This window comes from Furipterus horrens, unplaced genomic scaffold (assembly GCF_987537825.1).
Source record: "Furipterus horrens unplaced genomic scaffold, mFurHor1.1.pri manual_scaffold_13, whole genome shotgun sequence".
Classification (NCBI taxonomy): domain Eukaryota; kingdom Metazoa; phylum Chordata; class Mammalia; order Chiroptera; family Furipteridae; genus Furipterus; species Furipterus horrens.
The window spans coordinates 39,634,125-39,659,620 of record NW_028327183.1 but is presented as its reverse complement, the minus strand read 5'-3'; the positions used below and the strand labels follow the sequence as shown (position 1 = coordinate 39,659,620).

Below are 25,496 nucleotides of genomic sequence, written 5' to 3'. Positions count from 1 at the left end.
AATCTTTCATAATTTATAAGAGGTAATAATTAAAAGAAGAAAGATGGGTGAATTTATTTGATAATTCTAGAAAGAATACACGAAGGAGGGGGCTTAGGGCACTGGCGATGCTTGTCTTGATTTGACTGTCAGTAGATGGGTGTTTGCTTTATAATTATTCATTAAACTGGACAGGGAGGTTTTACGCACTTTTATGTACATGTCATATTTTACTCCCCCACAGTGATAGCAATTCTGACAGCTGGAAGCTTCATCTACACACACGTGCACTGGCTCTCTCTCTTTCCCAGTCTGTCTCTGTCTGTCTCTCTCTCTTGCACACACACACCCACACCCACACACATATACACGCACACACACCCAGGGCTGTAACTGCTACCTATCATAATCAGAGCAGCAGTCCTCCTTGGCCCCTTGCAGCTCTTTGCCTACTTCCTGCAAGGAAGACAAAGGCCTGGAAGCAGCCAGCTCCAGAGCTCTCAGACTTGGCCCCAGCACACAGGTCTCTCCACATCCTGGCACCCTCATGTCCTGCGTGAGTTATATTCCCCAGGGAGCCCTTTCTGGCCACAGGACGTGGGGCACCACAGCTTGTCACATAGACTAGAGGGTGTTATTTAAGATTTGATCAAGTGTCCCCATGGCAGGGCCAGGCCTGGCTGGCTCATCTGAGCTCTGTGCTGGAGACACAGGACAGCAATGAGGACAGCTACGAAGCATTATGTGTGGGCAGTACGCTAGTGCAGAACACGGAGGTGGGTGGGGTGCTGCGAATGCCCCCGTGTTGCAGAGGAGGAAGGTGAGGCTCAGAGCGGAGAGGTGCCAGCCCAAGGTCATATGATGTACATCAGAGTCAGGATTCCATGGCAGCTGTGACCCAGGCCGAAGTCCACTCACTTAACCATGTTTATTCTCATTCATTCATGCACTGAGCAATTCTTTATTGTGCACTCAGTTGCCAGGCACTGTTTTAGGCACTGGGGATACAGCCGTTGAGTAACACAGTCCCTCTTTCTTGGAACTGATATTCTAGTGGAGAAGATAAACAATATACAAGTAAACAAAAATGTATATAACAAGTGGAAGAGGGGCCACAGCGTACAGTCAGGGAGGTCTGGGGGTTGGCATGTGAGGAAGACCAGAGGGAGCGAGGGAGCCACGTGGGGAGCTGGGGGGGAGCACTGAAGGTAGAGGGAACTGTCACTGCAGAGGCCCGAGCACTGGAGCCTGGCTGGTTCGTTCCAGCCTGTGTGAGGAGGCTGCATGGCCAGGAAAGAAGGTGGGAGGGGACAGCAGTGCAGCTGAGGTCCAAGAGATCTACACTAAATGCAGAACAGCAGCTCCAGAGCACACGCCATGCACCATGCCCTTTTCTGAAGGCTCACTGAATCCTGACCACAGCCCTCCAAGGGAGGTACAGTCCCCATCATGTTACAGAGGAGGAAGCAGGCAAGGGATGGGAAAGGTTCCAGGGTGCCCCAGCTGGCTGAGGGCAGAACCAGGGCAGGAGTCTAGCTCTGTCCCTAAGGCTTAACCACAGGCCAAGCTGAAAGTGGTAGGGGTTGGGGACAATTTTCAACTGGGACCCTACAGTCGTAGAATAGCAGGAGGCCAAAGCTGGGCATTTATGACAGCAGTTCACTGGAAGCGGGGGCTAATACCGAGCCCTCTGTTACCAAACCTCAGTCCTTCAGCCACCCCGCCCCCAACTCTGCTGTATCTGGGTACCACCCCTACTAGGAGTAATTGAAGATTTTTTTCAATTTACTCACTTAATTAAATTTAGTTTTAAAATCACTCAGGCACTACTGTTCATATACAGCACCACTTAGGAAAGACATGCAACCTGAATAGAACCAAGCTTCTAGACCTAAATCCCAATTTACAGGAAACACATGGGACAAAGAAACATGTCAGATGACACCACAAAGAAGCATCAGCCATATCTAGAAAAAAGGACAGGGTCTTTGATGGGTAAACCACCCAAACAGCAAACGCACAACAGAACTGAAGGAGGAAATCTTATGGAGTACAGAAGACAGAGGGGGCTACCAACCGAAGTCAAAAGCATGGACCTTGTCTACTCCAACTCAAAAAGACAAACTGGAAAAAAGACGCTAGACAATTGTGGAAATATGAGGATATAAAGGAATTATTTTGGGTTTTTTTCCTGTGACAATAGTATTGTAGCTATTTTTTTAAGATTCCTTCTCTCTTATAGGAGGAAATCTGAAATACATGATATTTGCAAATTGCTTCAAAACTATCAGGGAGGTGGGGTGGGGAGCAGCTGAAAAACGATGGTGGTGCCTGGTAACTGCTGAGGGTGGTGATGGGATGTGGGGAAAATATTACACCACCCTTCTGATTTTGTGAACATTTCCATACACACAAAGGTTTAAAACATTTTACAAAAGGAAATGTGACCTAGTCATAACAGCAAGTAATTATGGATCACTCACCCCATGAATCCCAACTATTAAATCCAAAAGTGTACCCTGCCTCTAATAACTGTAACAGTAATCGAGGCAACAGTAACCATAACGACATAATGGTGGCAGCCCTAGGCCGGGTGTCACACGCACACTTACCCAATCAGCCCAGATACCCTGGGAGGCAGCAAGAATGATGCTCCAGATGTGAGAACCAACGCAGAGACATCTGGGGCTCATGGCCTGACCCAAGGTCACAGAGGAAGCTCTAATGGAGCTGGGAGGGGCCGTAAGGGAAGCTGGGGACGCCCCAGCCCTGGCCTGAGCATGGGAGCACTGGGCTCTCATTCCCATCAGATAATAAAGGCTTCTACAATGCAACAATCACATCTTAGCATAAATTTTTGCTGAAATTAACCCATCAGCCACTCCACAGAAGCCTGAAATGGTAATGGCAACAGGTGATACCAAATTTGGGGCCCACAGAGGGGTAAGGGTCACAGAGTCTGTCGGGGTTCATTGGCCTGGACAGTCCTCCTGGAAAGATTGCAGAGCCAGCCCCAGTACCTCCAACCTTAGTGTGATGGGTGCCCTCCCCCAACTCCCTCACTCCAGGTGCAGCAAGAGAGGCCAGCACAAAATGACCTCAGCATCCTTTCCATCCTTGTGCTGGGCCTGCAAAAACCATCTCCCTTCTGTGGCTTCTGCAGGATCCTGGCTCTAAACAGGGAAGCCTGGGAAAGCTTCTGTGACAGGTGGAGTGGAAATTGAGGGTGGAAAAGAGGGAGAGAGATGGGGAGAAAGAGAGAAGGGGGGCAGTGAGACAGAAAGAGATGCAGCCCAGATGGAAGCAGGGCAGGGGGACAGGACAGTGACAGAGGCTGCACTGCCAGGGAGAAAAGAGTCTTCTCTGGGCCTCAGCTGCTTCAGCCGTAACATGGGAGTAATAGTCATATCTTCCTATAGTGTGGCTGTGAGGGCGACATGACAATCACGCCACATCAGAAGCCTAGAAAAGTCCCAAACATCACAAAAGTGAATACGTGTTTGCTGTCACTTCTGCAGGCCAGTGGTTCTCATCCCAGCAGCTCTCATCCCATCTCAGAGTCACAGTAGAGTCAGCCAGAGCTTTAAGAAAAAAAAAAAAACAATGCTCAGGCACCACAGCCAAAGATAGGGATTCAAACAGTCGGGCTGGAGGCCCTATACAGAGGCCCTGCCAGGTGACTCTCATGTGTAGCCAAGGATGAGCATGGGATTCGGGGTGGGGTGTGTGGGGGGGGGCCTGGATACCCAGTCCCAGCCCTGGCCCCTGGAGGGGGTGGGTGTAGAGTGAGACAGACTGACGGGGCAGGCAGGGTGGGGTGGGGATGGGAGGGAAAGGGAGAGCAGGGAAGGACAGGGTCAGTGCCCAGGAGGCTCCTCTCTGCCTGCTCACCCTCCCCCACCTTGGGCCACCAGGAGTCTGGGGCCTGCTAAGGAATGCAAGGAATGAAGCCAGGCCTGGCACAGCCATCTCGGGGTCCCCTCCCCCTTCAACAAACTCCCAGGAACCCATCCTCAGTCCAGTCCAGCCAGCAGGCTGCCTCCAGAGAAGGCCTTAGCCATGGCACAGCCCTTCTGGCCTGAACAGTCACTCCCAGCCCTCACTGGGGCACACCAGTCCTGAACTGCTTCCTCTCTCGGGTCCCCTGCAACTGAAACCACACGGCCCAGCCGTGGCACTCCCTTCATGAAGCACTTATCAGTGGTGGAATGAGCAACCTGACAACAGGCAAGTGGGGGGCAGAGCTTATGCCTGCTCTGGACCTGCTCTGGCTGGTGGGGTATACCACCTGAGATGGCTTCCCAGAGCTAGTGACCTTTGGGCCAAGACCCAAATAGTGCCCTAAACAAAGGCCAGCCAGGCATTAGTGCAGCCAGGAAGCAGAAGGGGGCAGGGCCTTGTGGACCAGAGGAGGGACGGGGTCCTGGCCTCCTCCTTGGCAGCAGGAGCTATGGAAGGATTCTAAGCAGGAAGGGACCCACTCCAAGCTCCATGGCACCTACTGCCCTCCACCTCTCCTCTCAGAGGCATGGAAAGGCCCAGCTGGCCCACTGCAGGATGCCTGGCTATTCCTGGTCCTGCCTGGCTCCTTCTGGCCACAATGAGAGGAGATCCCACCAAAGCTGTTTCCTGCATCCTTGAGCCTGTTCCCAGATAATTAAACTGTAAGCTGATTAGTCAAAGAAAACCTTTAATTAGCCCTTGAAATAATTCAGGAAAATTACAACCTCCCCTGTGGGCGCCCAGCCTGCCCTCTGCCAGGGCCCAGGGTGGTGCCAGGGAGAAAACAGGATGGGGGAGGTAGGTCCTCACCCAGCAAGGCCCAACCTAGGGAGCAAGGTGCCCGTGGTAGAGGAGGGCACAGTCCCCCTGCCACATCATAAAGTCCCTGGGAATAAATCCAACAAGAGGTGGGCAAGGGCTATGATGGGAAACTATGACACTTTTCTGAGAGACTTTAAGAAAAGACCTAAATAAATGGGGAGAGAGAGACCACATTCAATGTCCATGTATGTTTATGTGACAGATGCCTGTCCCTTATTTATACAAAATTACAAAAAGCCAAGCATGGTCAAGACGAGGGGGAGGGCTTGTTCTCCAATGATCAAGGCTTACCGTAACAATAGAAATTAGGACAGTGTGGTATTGCTGTGGGAATAGAAAAACAGAGTAAGAGAAAGGAAGAGAGCTTCCAGAAACAGGCCCACTTACACAGAGACGTATTTAGAAAAGTGGGTCCATTTTTAAAAAAACGGGGTCCAGGTGGAAAATATAAAACTGGATGCCTAACCTCACACATGCACACACACTCCAATTCCAGAACAAACACAATAAATGTGAAAAGCAGAACCAAAAAACTATAAAGGAAATGAGTGAAAAATTTGACTATTGACTATATTAAAATTAAGCACTTCTGTTCATTAAGATGATTTTAAAAAGGTGAAAAGGCAAGCCTCAGAATGGGGGAAGATAGTGTAAACATCTTAGAAAAAAAGGCTCTCCTCTAGAATCTAGGATTTAATTCAGAGATAAAAAGTAAACACGCAGACTGCCCAAGGGAAAAACAGGTGCACGTGGGGAAGGAGCACTTTACAGGAGAGGCCGCCAGGTGTTCGAGGAACAAGTGGAGAGCTGCTCCCCCTGACCAGCCACCAGGGAAATGCAGATGAGCACCAGGAGGAGATGCCACCACATCTGCTCAGCACCGGCCTGCAGGATGGGCCAACGCACCCACCGATGGGTTCACCCTCATCCTCCTCATCTGTGAAACAGGTCGAATGGCCAGTCACCTCCTGGGATTCCAGAAAGGTGTGGGAGCCCTGTGTGGATCACTGGGCCTGGCACTTGTAGACCCTCAATTAGTTTTCCCTACTAATCAGTCACCCTAAGGAATAAGGTTTCCCAGGACCCAAGATTACTTCAGGCCTTCTGCCTCCAGGCAGGGGTTCCTCAGAAGGCTTGAGTCCAAGAGACAGGCTGCAAAATGGGTAGAAACTGGGTCTGTTTATCCACCACTGTGTCCCTGGAGACCATTAAGGGGCACAGAGTATTTGTGGGAAGAAAAAGGAAACGTCACATTCTTCACACCAACATCCCAGGCCCTGGGGAAGTATGTTAGGAGCATAACTTCAGAGATGCCCCGGGACACCCACAGTGGCCTCGGTTCTGGGAAGAAAGAAGCTGAGATGGGGAGAGTCCCGAGTGGCTGTCAAGATTCACATCCAGGACACCCGGAGACCTGCCACTGATGTGAATCTTCCTTCATTCCTCAACCTCCTGTGCACTGCCCCGCCGGGACCCCCGCACAGGCAGCTCCCTCAGCCTCGAGTGCCCGTACCGTCCTCCTCTCTAAGCTAACTGCCAGTGCCATTTCCTCCTCAGGAAGCCTGCCCTGTGCTCCTCAGCTAGGGTGGATCCCTGGTCCCACATTCTGGCAATGACACTCACTGCTTATTACAGCTCATTCATTCATTCATATTCAGTCCACCAGCGTTTACTGAGTGACTACTACACATCACGCTCTGAGGACACAGTAAAGAGACACAGTAGGCTAAATTATGAAGCTAAGTTATGGGCAGTGAGGACAACAAACCAACAGAACCACAAATCATAACGTAATACAAGTAGAAATGAGGAGTGCTACAAAGAAAGTCAAGTGGGGGAAGGTGGTAGGGTGGGGGTGAGGGAAAGAGGGACAGGTCGCAGAGAGAGCAGCAAGAACAAAGGCCCTGAGATAGGACCCAGCCTGGGATGTCCGAGGAATGGTAAACAGAAAAGCTGCGCCAGGATCTTGTGGGGCCTTGGAGGCTTTTCCCAAAAGAGATTAAGCCACAGGAGGGTCCCTAGCAGGAAAGGGTCATGATCTGACCCAGGCTCCCTCTGGCTTCTGTGGGGACAGACTATGGGAGCCGTGGAGAAGGGAGGAGTGAGACGGGCTGGAGATGAGGGTGGCTTGAATTGGGGGTGACGATGAAAAAGAGTGAAAGGTACCTGGTTCTAGTCTGAAGACAGAGCGACAGGCTTTCCTGATCTAGGGGATGCGGAGGAAGAGGACAAGAGGAGTCAGGATGACACGAGATTCTCGGCCCAATCAAGAGAATGGATGGGGTGCCTCTTACCCACAGGGTCACTGAGGGAGCATGGGTGCTTTATTACTTGTCTCTGTGTTGCTCTTTGGTCAAGGTTCTGGGTCCCCTTCCAGGACTGAGCTCAGTAAGAGAGCCCGTTGTGTTCAATTCTGGGTCCTGTGGCCCCAGCACAGGGCTTCCAAGGAATAGGCACTTGACCCCTATTGGTAGGATGGCTAAGAGCAGGCAGGGAAAAATAACACAAGGACTCATCTCAATGATAAAAAACACATGTTACTTTTGCAGAAGAGCAGACTATAAAATGTTTCAAAGTCAATTTAAAAATCTGCAAACCAAGTGCTGGCAAGGATGTGGAGCAGCTGCTGGGCGCGCACACAGGTACAAGCACCCAGGAAAATGCGTGGCAGTGTTCACTGAAGGCGACAGAACCCTCCCTCACCCAAGCAACGCACCCTGCACGTGTTCCCTGGAGAAATGCGCGCACACACGCACCAGTGGGCATGCTCAAAGAGGACATTCACACCTGCAACAGCAGGAGACAGAGAACGAAGTTGCGGTTCATTCACACCATGGAATAGTACACAGTAATGAGGCTGAATGAACTGCCAATACATGCGGCCATGTGGACAGAGGGTGAAAGAACGTAGACACAAACAAGGTCGTGCAAAGGATCCCATTCATGTGAAGTTCAAAAGCAGGCAAAGTGGTACTCTAGAATTCAGGGATGCACACCTGCTAAAAGATACACAGAAAAGCAGACATGGTGACCCCCAAGATCAGGGCAGTCAGTGAGCACTACTGGGGCTATGACCAAGAGGGTGATGGGGGCTTCTAGGGTGCTGAGCTGTCTGTCTTCACCCTGGTGTGGGAAAGTGTTTGTTCACCTTATTATCTATCAAACTGACATGTGCACTTGGACACTTTCCTGTGTGTGTATATGTATGGCATTTCAGAGTTAAATACCTTGAGGCTGGGGTGCTGTGGAAGTGTGGGGGCAGGGGGAATGGGGCTGTGGAGGCCCCTGGGGGCAGCAGAGGAGAGGTCCCTAGGGAGAGAAGGGGCAGAACTCCCTGGGGAGGTCCTCACCTGGGGGCAAAATACAGAAGAGCCCTGCCCTCCTGCAAATGTCCTACTTTCTCCCCATTCCCAGCACTGACTGAGGAGAGAAAGGCAGAGGGAGGGAGGGAGGGAGGGAGGGAGGGGAGGCAACCCAGGACAGCAGGCCACTTCCCTGGTGTGGGAGTGGCTGAAACCAGACTGGGGAAGCCAGCCGAAACCACAGCACAATGCCGCTTTATCAGGAGTTTCCAAGCTGGGGCACCTGCGGGAGGAAGCAGGGAGGGCTGAAGAGAAAGGCATGTGGGGATTCTATCAGGTCACCCCACTTGTCAAGGTGTTCTCCTTCAAAGCTCTGAGGTAGCCTGCCTGGACTGAAGACACAAAAGAGGGGGTGGGGAGGGAGATCTTCTTAATCCCTCAGGCTTAGTGAAGAGAGGCAGAGGTGGTATGCCATAGTGGTTGGAGCCAGAGTGGGCAGTCAGCTGCTTGTGGCCAAATCCCAGCGCTGCCTCTGTGACCCCAGGCAAGTTCCTCAGGTTCTCAATTTCCTCCTCTATAAAAGGGAAACAGTAACACCTACAACTTGGGGGTGCTGGCAAGATCCAATAAGTTAGTTCATCAAAAGCATTCAGAACAGTACTTTCTGTGAACACTAATGATATAGAGTAATACTGATACTAATGCTAGCACTTTGAGCACTTGCTATGCATTCTTCCTGATGATTATACATTTATAATGCCAAGACAACCCTACAAAGAGGTACCATTAACATCCCACTTTACAGATGAGGACACTGAGGCACAGGAGGTGAAGTGACTTATCTGGGACCGCACAGCCAACAGTGGTAAAGCTGGCTCCAGAGTCCATGTTCTCCACTGTGCCAGACAGGTTAAGAGCTCCAAACTGGAGCCAGGTAAGCCTGGATTTGAGTGCCGGATCTGCCAGTTACTTGCTGTGGGGTTTCTAGTTTGTGCCTCAGTTTTCACTTCTCAGGGAAAGTAAAAATGTCATGAATAGACAGCTCCCAGAAAAGGAAACCCAGAAGGTTTTCAACAAACATAAAGATGCTCCACTTTACTCATATTAAAATCAGAGCCACAGGGCCACTTGGTACCTATGTGACAGGCAAAGTCTGAAGCAGCAGATAAAACCCTGTCCACATGGTCAGCATGTGAGAAAACCATGCCGCTACCAGCCCCTGGGGGCAGGGGATGGAGACGGGCACACGCTCTCGGGCAGGCCGAACACCACCACCAGGGAGCTCTGGGAGCACACATCTCAGACCCCCAGCCCAACCCCAGACGTGAATCCTCAGCTGCGCTCACAGGCACATGCAGCCCAGGTCAGTGGAGGGAAAGCCCACCTGGAAGGGTCTGAATGGCCATCTGTGGGGACAGGTGCATGCCACAGAACGTGACACAGCCACAGCAAGCGCGAGGAAGCACTCTGTCCTGACACGGAACTTAAGAGTGAAAAGGGCAAGGGGGCAGGACAGAATACAAACATGGGAAGTCAGCCCCACTGCAGTAAGAACAAAGAGCAGAGAACATGTGCAGGAACAAATATCACAAGAAAGAGAACGGCTGCCTCTGGGAAGGGAACCACCAGCCGACGTGCGAAAGAGGCGTCCTTGTCACTGTATACCCTTCTGTGCTGCGCTCAGTGTTTCACTGATGAGTTGGAATAGACAGTACATGTACATGGAGCAAAAATGTGCCTTCTTAAAATTAAAATGCAGGAAAAGAGAAATGAGGTTAATAACACCTCCTCCTCAGGGTCTGCAGGTGGTGCCACGGTGATGACGGCCATAAAGCACGCATCCAGAGCCTGGTAAACAGGAAGCTGGGCTAGTGCAGCGTCCCCAGAGGCTGGGAGCAGGTGAGGAGGATGCTGCAGCCCAGAGGACACTTTTCACCAGCTTACTGTCTCCCAGGCAATGTGCTGAGCACTTCACAGCCTGCCCTCCTCCAACCCTCCCAACAGGTCATGAACATCTCTTCCCCAGAGGTCCCCAGCTGGGAGAAGCGGGAGTCAGGCTGAGGGACGTATGTGGCCTGTGTAGCCCTTGCAGGGAAGTTGCCTTTGCCCCTGAGGCAGCAGAGCACCTTGCACCCTAGGGAAGGTCAGGGCAGGACCAGAGGGCCCCATAAGACAGGCTGCAGTGAGTGAGTGGTGGCTTCTGTTGCATCTGCCACAGTTGGCTCCCCTGGGACTTAGGAAAGCTCCCTTTCTGACCCCCCTTGCCCCGTCCCCCTTCCTGTGGGCCAAGGCAGCTAGTAGACAATAAGTCCCAGCCCCCGGATGGGTGGCTGGATGGGTGGCTGGAGCGGGAAGTAACCCATTTCCCCAACTGTGCCTTGGAAGGAGACTGCTTCCTGCTGGCTGCATCTGTGGCCACCTCGGCTGATGGGAGAAACAGCTGCTGGGGACACCCCGAGCGGCGTCTGGCCAGGAAGTCTGGCTCACTGTAGGCCAGCAGGACAAAGAGGGGTGAGGCAATAGACAAAAAAGGGAAGGGAGTTGTGGGGGGCCCTGAGAGAAGTAGGGACCCAGTGTCCAGAATCTACTCAGGTTGAACAGGCCCCCAAGGAGCTTCCATCTAAAGAGCAGCCTGAACAGGAAGTGACCTTATCTTATCAAAACCACTTCCAAATCACTGGAGGTAACTGTAATAAGCAGTAATTCTGGAGCCTGCCGGTGTGAAATTCAAGTCCTGCCTCTGCCACTTGCCTGATGTGTGACCTTAAACAAGTCACATACCTCTCTGGGTCGCTGTTTCCTCATCTCTAAAATGGGGATGAAACAGTACCTACCTTGCAGGTTGTGAAAAATCAAAGGAGTTAATGTAGGCAAAGTACTCATAATCTTGGTCAGCACATAGGACCCTCCTCCATCACTGCCATCCTTGTCCTATCCACTGTCTTCTGTTGGACTATCACAGAGGCCTCCCCTCGGGTCTCCCATGATCTGTTCCCATGATCACAGCTGCCCCCCATGATCTGTTCCCCACATGGCAGCCTCAGCAATCTTTATACAGTAATAGGAAACCAGACATTGCATAAAGACCTCCAATGACTCCCCATTACACACAAAGAGAAAGCTACTCCTTTCCTCAGCCTGAAAGTCCCTGTTCTACCCGCCACGTCTTCCCCACCTCCCTGACCTCACTGCTTACTCTGCCACGCTGATGGTACTTGACCATCCCAAACTAATTTGGATCTCAGGACCTTTGCACTTTCAGTACTCACTACCTGTCCTATTCTTCCCATCTTTTTTCTACACCTGGCTCACTCTCATTGATCAGATGTCTCCTCTAGAAAGTCCTGTGACTCCCCAGGCTGGCTGGGTCAGGAACCTCCTCTGGATTCCTACAGTCCCTGTGCCTCCCCTACCCCAGCCCTGACTGCTCTGGGCTGCCACTGTCTGAGGACAAGTCTGTCTCCTTCATTGTACTATCATACAATGGGTCAGGGAAGGAGGGATGGGGCCAGTGACAGTGCTGGTCACCACTGGGACCAATGGTCAGACACACAAGAGTGTAACAAGGTTTCGCCCTTCCCTTTCCAAGCGTCACCTCCTCCCTCCCTGCCTCATTCCTGAGGCGGTTCAAGTCAATATAGTTTCCTTCCCCAACTGTCAGCCCTAGGAGAAGCTCCCCAAGGAGATTCTCATCAAAGTTGCAGTCCCTGTCCTGGATGCCCTACAAGGCAAAGGTGAAAGCCCTCTGGGGCTCAGTGGTGCATGTCAGCCCCCAGCTAAGTCTGTCACATGAACCATCTCCCCAGCTGTTCCCCACCAGCCTGGGAGTCCATAAAACCTACCATCTCATGGCTGAGTAAATCATTTCAGCAAGGGCCACAAACTTGCCCAAAGCAGGACATGAAGCGAAGGGAATCCTCAAGGTCAGTTGGGAAATACACTGGTACAAGAACTTAGGAAAGCAATCTGGAAGGTCCAGTGAGACATCCGCCCCAAGTATACAAGAAACCATCTTCTAGAAGGTTCACTGCAGCGCCCTTTGTTACAGTCCCAATGGGAAACCACCTAAATGGCCACCAAAAAGTGAACGGAACCCCTATGTGGCAAAATCAAAAAATGACCTGCCTTAGACCTACACATCCACACACAGACATACCCTAACCCTAATGTTGAGCAGAAGAAACAGAGTGTTTATTGTGATCCAATTTACATGCTCTGTAAACTGTAAAACAGTGGTGGTCAACCCTGGCGGGCCATGAAACCCTCGTGCTGCTGCTGGCCCCACCCCAGACCAAGAACCCGTGTCAGAATCTCTACGGCGGGCCTGGGCAACAGCATTATTGAAAGGTGACTGCAATATGTAGTAATGTGCAGCCAGGGTTGAAGCTCTAGCATTTGTGAATACAGTCAAGAACAGCAGAAGTGCGAAGGCCTGCAGAGAAACGCAGTACACCAGATTCCAGCACAGAAGCTGCCACTGGCAGGGAGGGCCGGGAGGGGCGGGCAGAGTGGAGCCTTAAATTGTATGTACTCCCTGTTCTGTCCCAGGCCGGATACTGGACTCATAGGTGTTTTGGTATACTGAAAGCTCTGCTTTTTTCCATAGTCTGAAATGTATAAGGAACAAACCAGGCACATAAGAAATTTCTTGCCCATCCTGGCCCTCAGTTGGTTGGAGTGCCATCCTATACACCAAAAGGTTGCGGGTTCAATCCCAGGTCAGGGCACATACCCAGGTTGCTCAATCCCTGGTCGGAGCACCTATGAGGCTGGGGGAGTAGGGTGGGGGGCAACTGATGAATGTTTCTCTCACATCGATGATTCTCTTTCTCTCTCCCTCCCTCTGCCTCTAAAATCAATAAAAACCAGTAAAAACCATACCCTCAGGTAAGGATTAAAAAATAATAAAAATTAAAAAAAAAGAAATCTCTTACCCAAGGTCCCATAGCTGGTAAGTGGCAGAGCAGGGACCAGAACAATGCCAAGTCCCACCACTCCTTCCCTATGCTGAGCCCCGAGATGCTGAGTGAGCTTGTACCACAAAGGCCTGAGACTGGGCTGGCCTCACAGGGTTGCCTGGAGGGTCACCCATTCAGTGATGCTGCCAGAACCAGAGGTGAAGAGCTGCCAGAGAAAGCCAGGAGGCAGGTGGAGGCACATATACAGCAGCTACTGTGTGCCAGGCCTTGGGCCAAGCACTGTACACTGTGCATCCTCACAGTAATTTTGTGAGGCAGCCATTATCATTATGCCCATTTTGCAGAAGAGGAAACTGAGGTCCAGAAAAGTTAAGCAACCTGCGCATGGTCACACAACCTGTTAGTGACAGAGCAAAACTACTCCCTAGCGCAGCCTCACAGCTCCACAGACACAAGAAGCTACTGATCCACCCCTGCTCCACCCCCCTCCAAGGCCAGGCATCCAAGTGGCCTCACACAGGGTACATGGGACCTACAAGCCCCCAACTCTATACCTATACCCTGACCTCCCCTCACAAATAGGACTTTTCTTTCTGCCTGGTTTGCTGATTCCTGTCCCTCCTACTCGTCCTTCAGAACTTATCTGGGAGATTTGCCCAAGGACACAGTCCCCAGCCCAGGTTGGGGCCCAGGATGTGGGCCCTCTCCTGGCTCCCTAAACACATCCTCATAGATTATGTCACTGTTGGTAGAGATGTAGCCATGTATCACTGGCTGGGAGCTCTGGGTCCAGTCTGCTCCCACTAAGGGACACTTGAGAGCCCTTGGAGGCCAGGGGCTCCATGTGTCTTGTCTACTGCTGCAGTCCCAGCACCCAGCACAGTGCCCAACATTCAACCCCCACCAACCGAGCGGCCTCTGCCCGGTGGGGATTCCGGGAAGGAGCAACACAGAGCAATTCCTGCCCAATGAGGGGCTCCCGTTCTAGTGGGAGAGGATGACAACCAACAAGGTAAGGACACAGTGAAGGCTGGGAGGAAAACAACTGTGAAAGAAGAGTGCCTGAGGGGAGGGAGAGCTGGGTGGTCCTGGCAGGGCTGTGAGCAACAGACAGGAGTGAGAGGGGGCAGGGTGGGGAAAGGAATCCAACCACACAGGACAGGAAGGTCAAAGACCTAGAGGGAGGTGGAAACCCACAGAGCTGAAGAACAGCCACAAGGCCAGGGTGGCTGGCCCAAGGCAAGGGAAGAGCAGTAGGAAATGAGGTGGGAGGGATGAGGACCATGATGGGAGCTTGCGGTTTTAAATACAGAGAACACCCAACTTTCTACAGGGTACCACCCAAGGACATCCTCCCCGGCCAGAAGCCCATTAAGACACTTGGACTAGGGCCACCCACAAACACCCCATCCCATAGGCCCAGGGGAACCTCTCCTCCCAGATCACACCCGTCCAAGGAGGCCAAACAGACAAACCTTTTCTCCTCAGGGAGTGGCCAGGTCTGGCCCAGCCCCCTGCTTCCAGAAACAGACCTCCGCCAGGGGTAGGTGCTCTGGAATTCAGACCCAGCCTGGAATCTGTCTGTCACTTAGCAGAAGCTCCCTGAACCTCACTTTCTGTTTGTGAAGTGTATACCCAGAACCCACTTCACGAGATAGGGTTATGTATGATAAGTCCAGGCACTCATGGCACTGAGCACAGTATTAGGTCTCATTAAATATTAACCAGTATGTACTATGATTACATAGAACCCAAGCCCAGAACTCCAGAGTTCAAATCCCAGTGCACGGCTTCTTCGTCAAGTAACCCCGGGCCAGTCGCTTGGCCTCTTAGTAATGGCACCGACCCCATAAGGTTGTAGTCAGGATTCGATATGTAAAGCGTTTAGGATGAGGCCTGATGCATGCTGCTTTATGAGTGCTATTATTTTCACTATTTGTGGAAGGGGACTCCCCTATCCCCACCAGGAATCACCTTTGACCTTTCTCGGATGTTCTATCCCTCTTCCCCAGCAATATGTCCCACTTGGGTTTTAACTTTTGATCCTTGGGAACATGACCTGTACCGCCATCAGATTCTGACGTCTGCCCTTTCGGCCACACCTCACCTTTGATCCCATAAAAGATGCCCCCCAACCTAAATCTCATTCATCTGCTTCGCTGGCTGCTGCCTTAACCTTCCGACCCGCTGCCCCCATGGTTGTGATCTCTGACCACCTGAGGCGCACCCTTCTCCTCAAATTATTAATTTTGACCCCCCTTTTTGACACCTGACCCAACTCGCTCTAACGCGCCCCCAACTGCAAATTTCAAGCATTGCACCCCCGTTGGCCACACCCCCTTTGACCTCCACACCTTCCTCTCTCTCACAGTCGACCCTCGACGCCCCCCCCACGCGACCCTTGCCGTCACGATTGAACTTTTGACTCCAGCGGCCCCGCCCCCTAAGTGCGTTAACCCTCTTCTACAGTCATCACCCAGCCCACCCCAGTCCCCTAGCTTATCCTACCGGCTTGGTGCCGCAGTCACTCGCGGCCTAGCCGCTCGGACCGGAACCCCGCGCTCTCGCGTCTCCCTCAGCTCTCCTGCGCTGCCACCACCGCGGCCACTACCGCCGCCATGTTGAATCCCCAACGAACATCCGGGGCTTTCTCCCCATCACCGCCCACCAGTTCCCATAGCAACGGGGCTGACCGGGTTGGGGGCAGGGCCCACTCAGGGGCGGAGCTGGGCTCCTGGCAGCACCCACTCCAGCCTCTGATTGGTGAAGGTTGTCCAATCGGAAACCTTCGGGCGGAAAATGGTAAGCCGGGATTGGGAAATTTGGAAAAGGTGTAGGAAGGGTGGCTCCCAGCCCGCTCGAGTTCTTAAAGGGGAAATGACTATTCTTCTGAGAGGAGTTAGGAGGTGGAAGGCAGTAATAGTCAATAATGACCAGAAACAGTTCTTCAGCACTTACTACCTGCCAGGTGCTTTACTTGCATTGTGTCGCTGAATACTCACTAGAAACCGATTGTATTATCGATAACCGTTTTGCAAATAAAGAAATTGAGGCTCAGAGGGCTAATTAGCTGGTTTAGGATCACAGGAAGTATTAAATACTGAGTTATAGACATCTAAGTCCGGAAACTTTCTTAACCTTTTAAATAACTTTTAAAAACTAATTAATTTGTTATATATATATATATATATATATATATATATATATATATGAAAATACAAACAAACAAAAACTCTCAAACCAGAAATCAGGAACTAAACTCGGACAGCCTTTTCTATGATTTCACTCACTGGTCTCCAGCCACTTTGCTCTTCCAGAAAAATATCAGGTGCTCTCCCACTTCAATGTCTTCACATTGACTGTTTCCTTTGTCTGGAATACACCCTTCCTCCAAGTATCCCTATGGCTCCTCTCCTCCCCTCCTCAGTGTCATCTTATTAGCAGGACAGTTCCACCCCACCCTTACTACAGCAGCAAACATACCTCTCAGATGCTAGTAAATCCCTTATGTTGTCTGCTTTTTCTTATTTTCTGTTGCTCAAATAATCTCTTAACATACTACTTAATTAGCTATTTGTAGTTAGCTTTTTTTGGTTGTCTCCCCTGCTGGAATGTCAGATCCACAGGAGCATGGATTTTTGGGTTTTGTTCACTGTACGTGTCCAGCACCCTGGCATTATTGATACGTAACATAGATGGTTGGATGAATAGTAATTCCATCTTCTCAGAGATACTCTTAAATGTTTAGTACATCTCTCTTGCCCCAGAACAGTGTCTAGCACATAATAGGCATTTAATTAATGTCTGCAGAAGCAATGAGTAAATGATTGCATGATGAGTCATTTTTTGGTACTTTTACCTATATTTTAAAACAGAACTAGAGATACACATTCATAAAGAATTTGGGGGGAGGGGGCAGGGGAGGTGGAAGAGGATATAAGGGAGATAAATGGTAATGGAAAAATACAATAAAACAAAAAAGAAAAAGGAAAAAAAAGAATTTTGTATGTTTTTATAGAGAACAAACTGATAATTGCCTGATGGGAGTGGGGTTGGGGGCTGGGTGAAAAATGTGGAGGAATTAAAAAGCACATATTGGTAGTTAGAAAATAGTCATGGGGATGTGAAGTACAGCATAGGAAATATAGTCAATAATATTGTAATAACTATGTATAGTGCCAGGTGGGTGCTAAACTCATCAAAGGGATCACTTGGTAAGTTATATAAATGTCTAAACACTATGCTGTACATCTGAAACTAATATAGTAATGAGTGTCAACTATAATTGAAAAATTAAAATATATTTTAAAAGGAAAGAATTTTGTAGCTTTTTAAAACAAGATTATAAATATCACCAGGATCTCCTCATGCCATTAAGTATTTTTCAAGACCTTTAGTTTTAATGGCTGCATAAGATGCCACTCTGTCAATGAACTCTAATTTATTTAACCGCTTTTTTCTTGTTGAACATCTAAGCTGTGATAATACTTTGCTATTATAAAAATCTCTTCCCACAGAAAAATCCAAGTAGCCAAATATTTCTGCACATCAATAATTATTTCCTTTGAGTAGATTACCACAAATGGAACTGCTGGGTCAAAAGTAATGTGCATCTTTAAGATTTAATAATAGTAATATTTCTATGCATGGTGCTAAGCCGTGTAATTTTAACAACAGAGGCTATAACTACCCCTGTTTCACAGAGAAGTAAACTGATGCTTACAGAAGAAATTTTGTTTGTTCAGAGTCACACAAGCGAATGGGGCAGAGCCAGGGCTCATCCCCAGCTTTGGCTCCCAGGCGCTCACTAACTGCCCTCTGCTGCCTCCCCACGGCCTGAGACACACACTGCCACGTTGTATTACAGGGATCAAATGCGCAATCCCACTATTGTTCAGAGGTAATTTACCCTTTAAGGTATCCTCGCTAGCATTAAACATTCTTAGTTTTGTGCACTTTTGAAACTTTTATGCCTTATAGAGTTTCCGTAAAAAAAAAAAAAAAAGAGCAAGGCTAGTAACTCAGATGAGGGCACTTTATTCAGGTCACAGCGATGGGAGGAGGACCAGGTGCAGCCTTCGCCTGCAAATTGCAACACATTTGGCTCTAGAACCCATGTTTAAGAAAGCGCCCTTGTAACTTAGTTGGGGATCTCAATCAGGGATCAGACTCCTGGAACAAGCCTGGGGACAGACTTGCTCCAAGGGCTTACTAAAGATGGGTGAGTAAAGAGGGTACGCCCTCTTACTTCAGGTCCCTGGGAGAGAGAAATCAGTCCGAAGTGTGAGAAATGCTCACAATTAAACACCAGGACCCAGGACTTCAGCAGCAAAGCAAGGCATTTATTCACGAGTCTGCAGAGTTCGACGCACAGCCAGGCAGGGACATGCGAGCGCGAAGTAGACAAAGTAAACTGCTTTTATACTAATGAGATTAGCTCCCCCCGCCCCTCTCCATCGGGTTTCTCCATTACTGGTTAATCGGGTTCACAATCTAACACGATTAACTACTTAACTCAGGGTGTGATTAACTAAGGGTAATCTAGTTATAAGTCTATCTCCAACTTATTTGCAAAGTTATCTAACTACATCTTCCCATTTCTCTGTGTTTGGTGATGACAATCTTCCTCCTTTTGATCCCACAGATATGTGTGAGGAGCTACGGAATGTCATTTCCTCGCCCCATTTCCATGATTCATCTGTTAATTATCTCCTACTGGTTTGAGAGTCACTGGCTTCTTTACCCCCGTGCACAAGGAACCTTCTATAGAGAAGGCTTCTTGGAGGTGGTGGTGAGGATGTGACCCCCAAAGAACGGAAACAGAAAAGGAGGGTGAAGCAGACTGGCTTAATAAAAATGACACATTTCAATACATCAAAGAAAAAGATAAGTGGCAATATATGAATGTCAAACAAAGCTTTCTGTATGCCACATGTAAAGAACATTTAGAAATCAATATGAAAGGTGAACATACAATAGAAAAATAGGCAAAAGACAGGAACAAAAATTAAAAATACAAACAATAGAAAAGAATAAATGGAGTTGGAGAACAAGAAATTAATAAAATAGTTATTGTTTAAAAAGAGAAAGAAAGAGCCAAAATGGAGTCACTTTTGCTAAACCAATCACCAAAACAAAACTTAATAAGTAACCTAATTATAGTTCCAACCACTCCCTTGAGTAGAGTTTTAAGCCAATCAGTCAGGAATTTCTTGATCAACACTAGTGAGGTAATCTGCCTGATAAGAACCCCAATGTCTTCCCCTAGGGGAAGGTGACCTTGCCTGAAAAAATCTACTCTTTTCTTAGTTCCACCCTTTTTTTTTCCTTTTGTTGTTTTTTAGTTCCACCCTTTTTCTGTCGATTAAAACCTTCCACTTTGTACAACTCCTTGAAGTTTCCTTCTAGTTGCTAGATAAAAATGCTGCCTGATTCATGAATAGCTTAATAAAGTCAATTAAGTCTTCAAATTTATTTGGTTAAATTTTGCTCTTTAACGCTATTAAACAGATCACTTTTGTTCATCTCTTAGAAAAATATTTTTTTAAATATTATAATCAGTGCTAATGAAATACTAGATAACAGCCACTCCCATACTCCACTTGTACCACTGATCTAGGGCAGGCTTTGGCAACATCAATCAAAAGACTTAACAATGCTGTCCACCCTTTGATACAGCAATTCTACTTCGAGGACTTGTTCTTAAAGGAAAAGAAAGATATAGACAAAGGTGTAAATGTGCAGCTCCTTACCATTACAGTTTTTTTGTAAGAATTTTTAAAATCACCATTCTTTGCCCTGGCTGGTGTGGCTCAGTGGATTGAGTGCCTGCCTGCACACCGCAAGTTCACTGATTCGATTCCTAGTCAGGGCACATGCCTGGCTTTCAGGCCAGGTCCCCAACTGGAGGCAGGTGAGAGGCAACTGATTGCTCACACATGCGTGTTTCTCTCGCTCCCTTTCCCTCTCTCTAAAAGTAAATAAATACAATCTTTAAAAAATTTTTTAAATCACCATTTTTTAAATTTGGTGTATAATTCTGTACTTAATATTTCCCCTATCCTTGCACATTTAGGTTGCTTCCAATTTTTTTCACTGCTGTCTATGCCAGACCCTCTCTAAACACTACATGGTCTTATCTAATTCTCATCAATTCTCTATAAGATGGGATCCTTAGCCTCAGTAAACAGATGAGGAAACTGAGGCATGGGAGTAGGGTAGGAAGTGGAGCAAAGTCCCACCACCTTTAAGCAACTTTGGTGGAATTTTAACCAGAAAGTCTGACTTCAGAGCTGATGCTCTTAAAGACTGCTCAAATTCATTCAATAAATATGTTCATTCACGATCAAGTGGGATTCATCTCAAGGATGCAAGGATGGTTTAATATTCGCAAATCAATAAACATAATACACCACATAAAAATAAATAAAAAAATAAATAAACATGTTCATTGAATGCCATTTGTGTGTCAAGCATGTTGAATAATGATAACTACATGTCCTGAGCATTTTCTATATGGCAGGCCTTTTACTACTTCATTTAATCTAAGCAGCAACCCAATGCACTAATAACTCCATTTGACAAATGTGCAAACTGAACCACAGAGAGGTTAAGGAACTTCTCCAAAGTCACACAGGCAGCCTGACTTCAGGATCTAGACTCCTGACTATTGAATATTTCTCTTCTTTTTCAAAGAATAAATGCTTGAGAAATAGGTAATAAACACATGAACAAATAAATAATATACCATAAAATAAGGTGATGGTGGAGCTCAAAACATGTTGTGGAACACATCCATGCAGCCACAGAATGTGGAAGACACAGAACCCAGCAATACCACTCCTAAGTATTTCCTCAAGAGAAATGAAAATATGTATGTATACACACGACTTATACAGGAATGTTCATAGCAGTTGTTTCCATAATTGCCCCAAACTGGAAACAACTCGGAAGGTTGTTTCAACTGGTTAACAGATAAACACATTGCAGTAGATTGTTCCATGGGACACTACTCAGCAATCAAAAGGAACTACAGTAGTCCCTATCTATATCGTGGTTCACTTATCACGGCCTCACTGTATCGTGGGATTTTAAAAAATATTATATTTAATTAGTTATTGTGGATTTTTTGTTATATCACAGGATTTTGCGGTACTGTATATGTATGTTGTTAAAGTTACATAGGTTTAAGAGTGTAGAATATGTTTAAGAACATAAGTAGTGTTTATAAAAGTGTGGAAAAAGTTAATAAGGGAGTGGGAAAGGTTAATAAGGAACTGGGAATGATTTATAAGTGCGTGGGAAGGGTTTATAAAGCCTTAAAATATATATAAATACTAAAATAAATGTAAGGTTCCTATTTCGCGGATTTTCACCTGTCACAGGAGGGTCTAGAAGAACGTAATACCTGCGGTAAGTGAGGGAATACTGTATCGATAAGCAGGACAAGGATGGATTACAAATGTATTAGGCTGGGTGAAAGCAACCGATCTTAAAAAACTTCAAACTATGTATCTAATTCCACAGATAGCATTCTGGGAAAGATAAACCTATAGTGACAGAACAGGTTGGTCATCACCTGAGGCGGGGGGACGGAGGGAAGGATTAATGGCAAAGGGGCAGGAGGGAAATTGGGGTGACAAAAATATTCTGAATCTTGAATGTGGTGGTGGTTTCATAGGAATGTATATCTGTCAAAACTCAAACTGTACTCTTTCAAAGGGTGAAGATAATTGTACTAAATTACATCTTAATGAAGTTATATTTAAACATTTTTAAACTGCAGCAAATTGTTGACTCCACTTAATAATAATGTATCAATAGCAGTTCCATAATTCTATCAAATATCTTCTATTAAGGTGAAGATTTTAATAATAGGGGAAACTGGGTATGGGTTTATGGGAACTCTACTATCTTTGAAATCCTGTAAACCTAAAACTGTTTCAAAAATAACGTTTATGCTTAAAAATTAAGAAAAACACAGAACTGAGATATTATGCCCATGTTAATTTATGTGGGAAAGAAAAACAGGTTACAAACTCACCCATGTCATATGATAGTATTTTCTTTTTTTTATTGAGATATAATTGACATATAACATTATATTAGTTTCAAGTGTACAACATAATCAATATTTGTATACATTGCCACAAGGAACACTTCATGAACATATCATCCTTGTGTGGGGCCATGCTAACCTTCCGTGTATGTTCCAATGTTAGTACATGTGCTGCCAATGCGAGCATGAGAATACCTACATTTTAAAAAAATCAAGGGTTATAAGGAAAAACATTAAAATGTTTGAAGTTAGAAGCTGTAAGTAATGGGACAGCTGGGAAATTTCTGGTTCTATTTTATTGATTGACTTTTTTTCATGGTTTGAATTTGTTTGTTTCAACAATGAGTGTGTTATTTTCTCTCCTGAAGAAAACTACAGATATTATCATTTTAAAAAATTTTCTGAAATGTAGCAGCAAAGACCTGGAAGGAGGTCTTGGAAGGAAAGAGGGGGTTGGGCAATGAGGCCAACTGCCTAGGGAGCCGAGACACCTGCAGAACTCAGAGCACCCTTGCCCCTCATGTATGCATGTAGGACCCAGAGGGGAACTTTTTGCCTTCCTGATAGCCTCTGTCCTCAGCTCCCTCCACTTTCTCTCTTGCTCACACCTAGGGTTGCAATAAAAATTTAGCCAGTACAAATACAAGATGTTCAATTAAAATTGAATTTCAGACAAACTCCAAGTCATTTTTTGGGATAAGTATATCCCATGCAATATTCGTAAATGCAAAAATGTATTTATTGTTTATCTGAAATTCACACTAAATTGGGCATCCAGTTAAATTTGCCAGTAATTCACCTGGCAATTCTACTCTCTCCACACCAGCCACCCTGGTCTCATTGCTATTCCTCAAACACACAGGCTCAGTCCTGCCTTAAGGCCTTTACACCTGCTTGATCACTCTTCTAGGTCTTTGCTTTGACCAGCTCCCTATCTTTTGGTTCAAACATCATCTCCTCAGGGAGGCGTTCCCTGGATACCACATCTAAAGCAATCTGGCTATTCCACACCGGAATTATCATGTGATAGCATGCTTGTTTTCAAGGTTTCTTCTTCACCTTCCTGGGTACAACTGAAGCTTTACAAGGGGAAAATTGTCATCTGGGCCACCACTTTCATGGTTCTTTTTTTTTTTTTTCTCACCCAAGAACATTTTTCATTGCTTTAGAGAGAGAGAGAGAGAGAGAGAGAAACATTGATGAGAGAGAAAAGCATTGATTGATTGTGCCCAGACCAGGGATCACACGCCCAGACCAGGGATCGAATCTGCAACATTTCTGCTATAGGATAATGCTCCAACCAGCTGAGCCACACCCACCAAAGCTCCTGGTTCTGAGTTACAATCAACAGGAACCATTTCTGACTGATCTGAGAAATAAAGGACGTTAGTAAATAAAATTTGTTAATGAATGAATGCAGAGATCTGCAGCTTCTCCCTCCTTGTGTCTGCACAGAACCCCCAGCCACCTGAGCTCTCCCCTGGGCCCAGCTGCTGCTTCTGGGAGCACTCGCCCCAGTCCTACTGAGCAGGTCTCTGTAGCCTCTAAAAGCCTTGCTCAGCTTTGTCTCCCGGAAGCCTCAGGGTCTCCAGTCCTGCAACCTATTACTTCCCATGTGTGTCACATGTCACAGGTGTCGCAATCAGCCTTACATGCTTGTCTCCTGCACACCCAGCAGTGGGAGCCCCAAGGGTTGGGCCTTTATCTGATTCATCTAAATCATCATCATTCCTACTATTTGTTACCTACTCCCTCAGCACCAGGTGCTGCATTAAGCATTTTACCTGTATTTTTCCTTCCTTCATTCATTCAACCAACTACTATTCATTCAAACGACAACAATGAGCAACTACTATGTACTGGGTACTGGGACTGCAGAAACCCCTGCACCCTGGCGCACATTCTGATGGAGTAAGTAAATGGTCTGAAGGAAAATAAAGCAGGGAAAGGGGATGGGGGATGGATGGGAGGTGGAGGATGGAAGGCTGTTTTAAACAGGTGGTCAGGGAAGGCTTCACTGAAAAGGTGAGATTTGATCAGAGGCCTGAAGAAGTGGGAGGGAGCCATGTGAATACCTGGGGGCAGAGTCCCAGGCCCAGTGAATAGCCAGTGCAACCCCAGAGGGTAACCTGATAGATTTGAGGACACTGCGGCTGAAGCAGAGTGGGCAAAGGCGACTAGTGGGAGGTCAGGGAGGTGTTGGGGACAGGACATGGGGGATGGACCACAGGAAGAACTCCAGCTTTTACCCTGAGTGAGATGGGGCCACAAGGAGACAGAGGCAAGGGAGGGACATAATCTGACGCAGGTGACTACAGGTCCCTTTGTAGCATGTGGGGGCAGGAACAGGAGCAGGGAGACCAGGAAGGAGTTGGGAAATAAGGTGGACAGGACCAGAGTGGGGGCCTTGAAGGTAGAAGGAGACAAAGCCAACAGAACTTACTAGGTAATTGAATATGGGGCATGAGAAAAGAGGTCAAGGGCAGCACCAAGGCTTTCAAGCTCATTTATTCCCAAGGCAGCCCCACAAAGTATGATCATTTTTTCATTACAGATGGAGAAACAGGTTCAGAGAGGGCTGGTGACTCCACACCCCACAGGAAGAGGCAGAGCTGAGATTTGACCCCAGTTTCTGTCTGGCTCCCATGCCTGGCCTTTGCTCTTTGGACCCCTTTGCCCCGGCATGCTCACAGCCTCACAGAGCGTGCCAGCCCACACGGACACCTGCTTAGTCTGGCTGCAGCATGCAAGGATGACTCCCCAGCTTCACGGGCTTGGTGCACCACTCCATGGCATGCCCTTATTGCTTGTTACCCATGTTGGGTAACTGTGTTTCCTTGCCTGCCTGTGAGCTCCCACAGTGCCCGACCAGCTCTGATTCATTGCTGTCCCTGGTGTTGCCTGCAGCCTGGCATGTGGCAGCCTTCATTAAGGCAGCAAATATTTATTAAGCATCTGTCATGTGCTGGGCTGGGCTGGATCGTGCACTAAACACCACCCTCCTGGGTTGACAGTCCAGTGATGGAGACAGACCCACCCCCAGACATTGAGGGCCCAGAAAGGACGGGGCTGAAATGGGCGGGGCCCAGGGCCTTAAACCAGCCTGAGAAGGGTTTTGGAGGGGCTGCTGGAGGAGATAGACCCAGGAATGAACAAAATGGCCTTGGCCTCCACCGTCTCAGAAACCCAGCCCACGGATACAGTGACAAGGAACAGCGAACAAATCAATGAGAGAATTGTAGAATGCTAGGAGCTAGAAATGAAGTAAACAGGTTGGGACAGAGAGTGACTGTGGTTATTTTAGCTGGGGTTGTCAGGGAAGGCTGAGACCTGAGGCTGAGAAGGTGCCAGCCAGGGATGAGCTGGGGAGAGAGCACCCAGAGGACCAAGAGCCAGTACACAGGCCTACAGTGA

General features: G+C 47.9%; 1 protein-coding gene and 1 pseudogene across 5 annotated transcripts in view; both read right to left on the bottom strand.

Moving 5' to 3' along the window:
• Window positions 1-15,698, bottom strand: part of PAK4 (p21 (RAC1) activated kinase 4) — a 44,713-nt gene extending 29,015 nt beyond the window's left edge. For 2 of the 5 annotated variants that reach the window (XM_090261140.1, XM_090261141.1), the window contains exons 1-2: window positions 15,533-15,698; window positions 3,476-3,560 (exon numbers count right to left, since the gene is read on the bottom strand). The gene's annotated coding sequence lies outside the window, so the exon portion shown is untranslated. The other 3 variants (XM_090261145.1, XM_090261139.1, XM_090261144.1) reach the window with 2 other exon arrangements.
• A 6,474-nt stretch (window positions 15,699-22,172) lies between these two features.
• On the bottom strand, window positions 22,173-22,269 carry LOC149994633 (U6 spliceosomal RNA; annotated as a pseudogene).
• Between the last annotated feature and the right edge of the window lie 3,227 nt (window positions 22,270-25,496).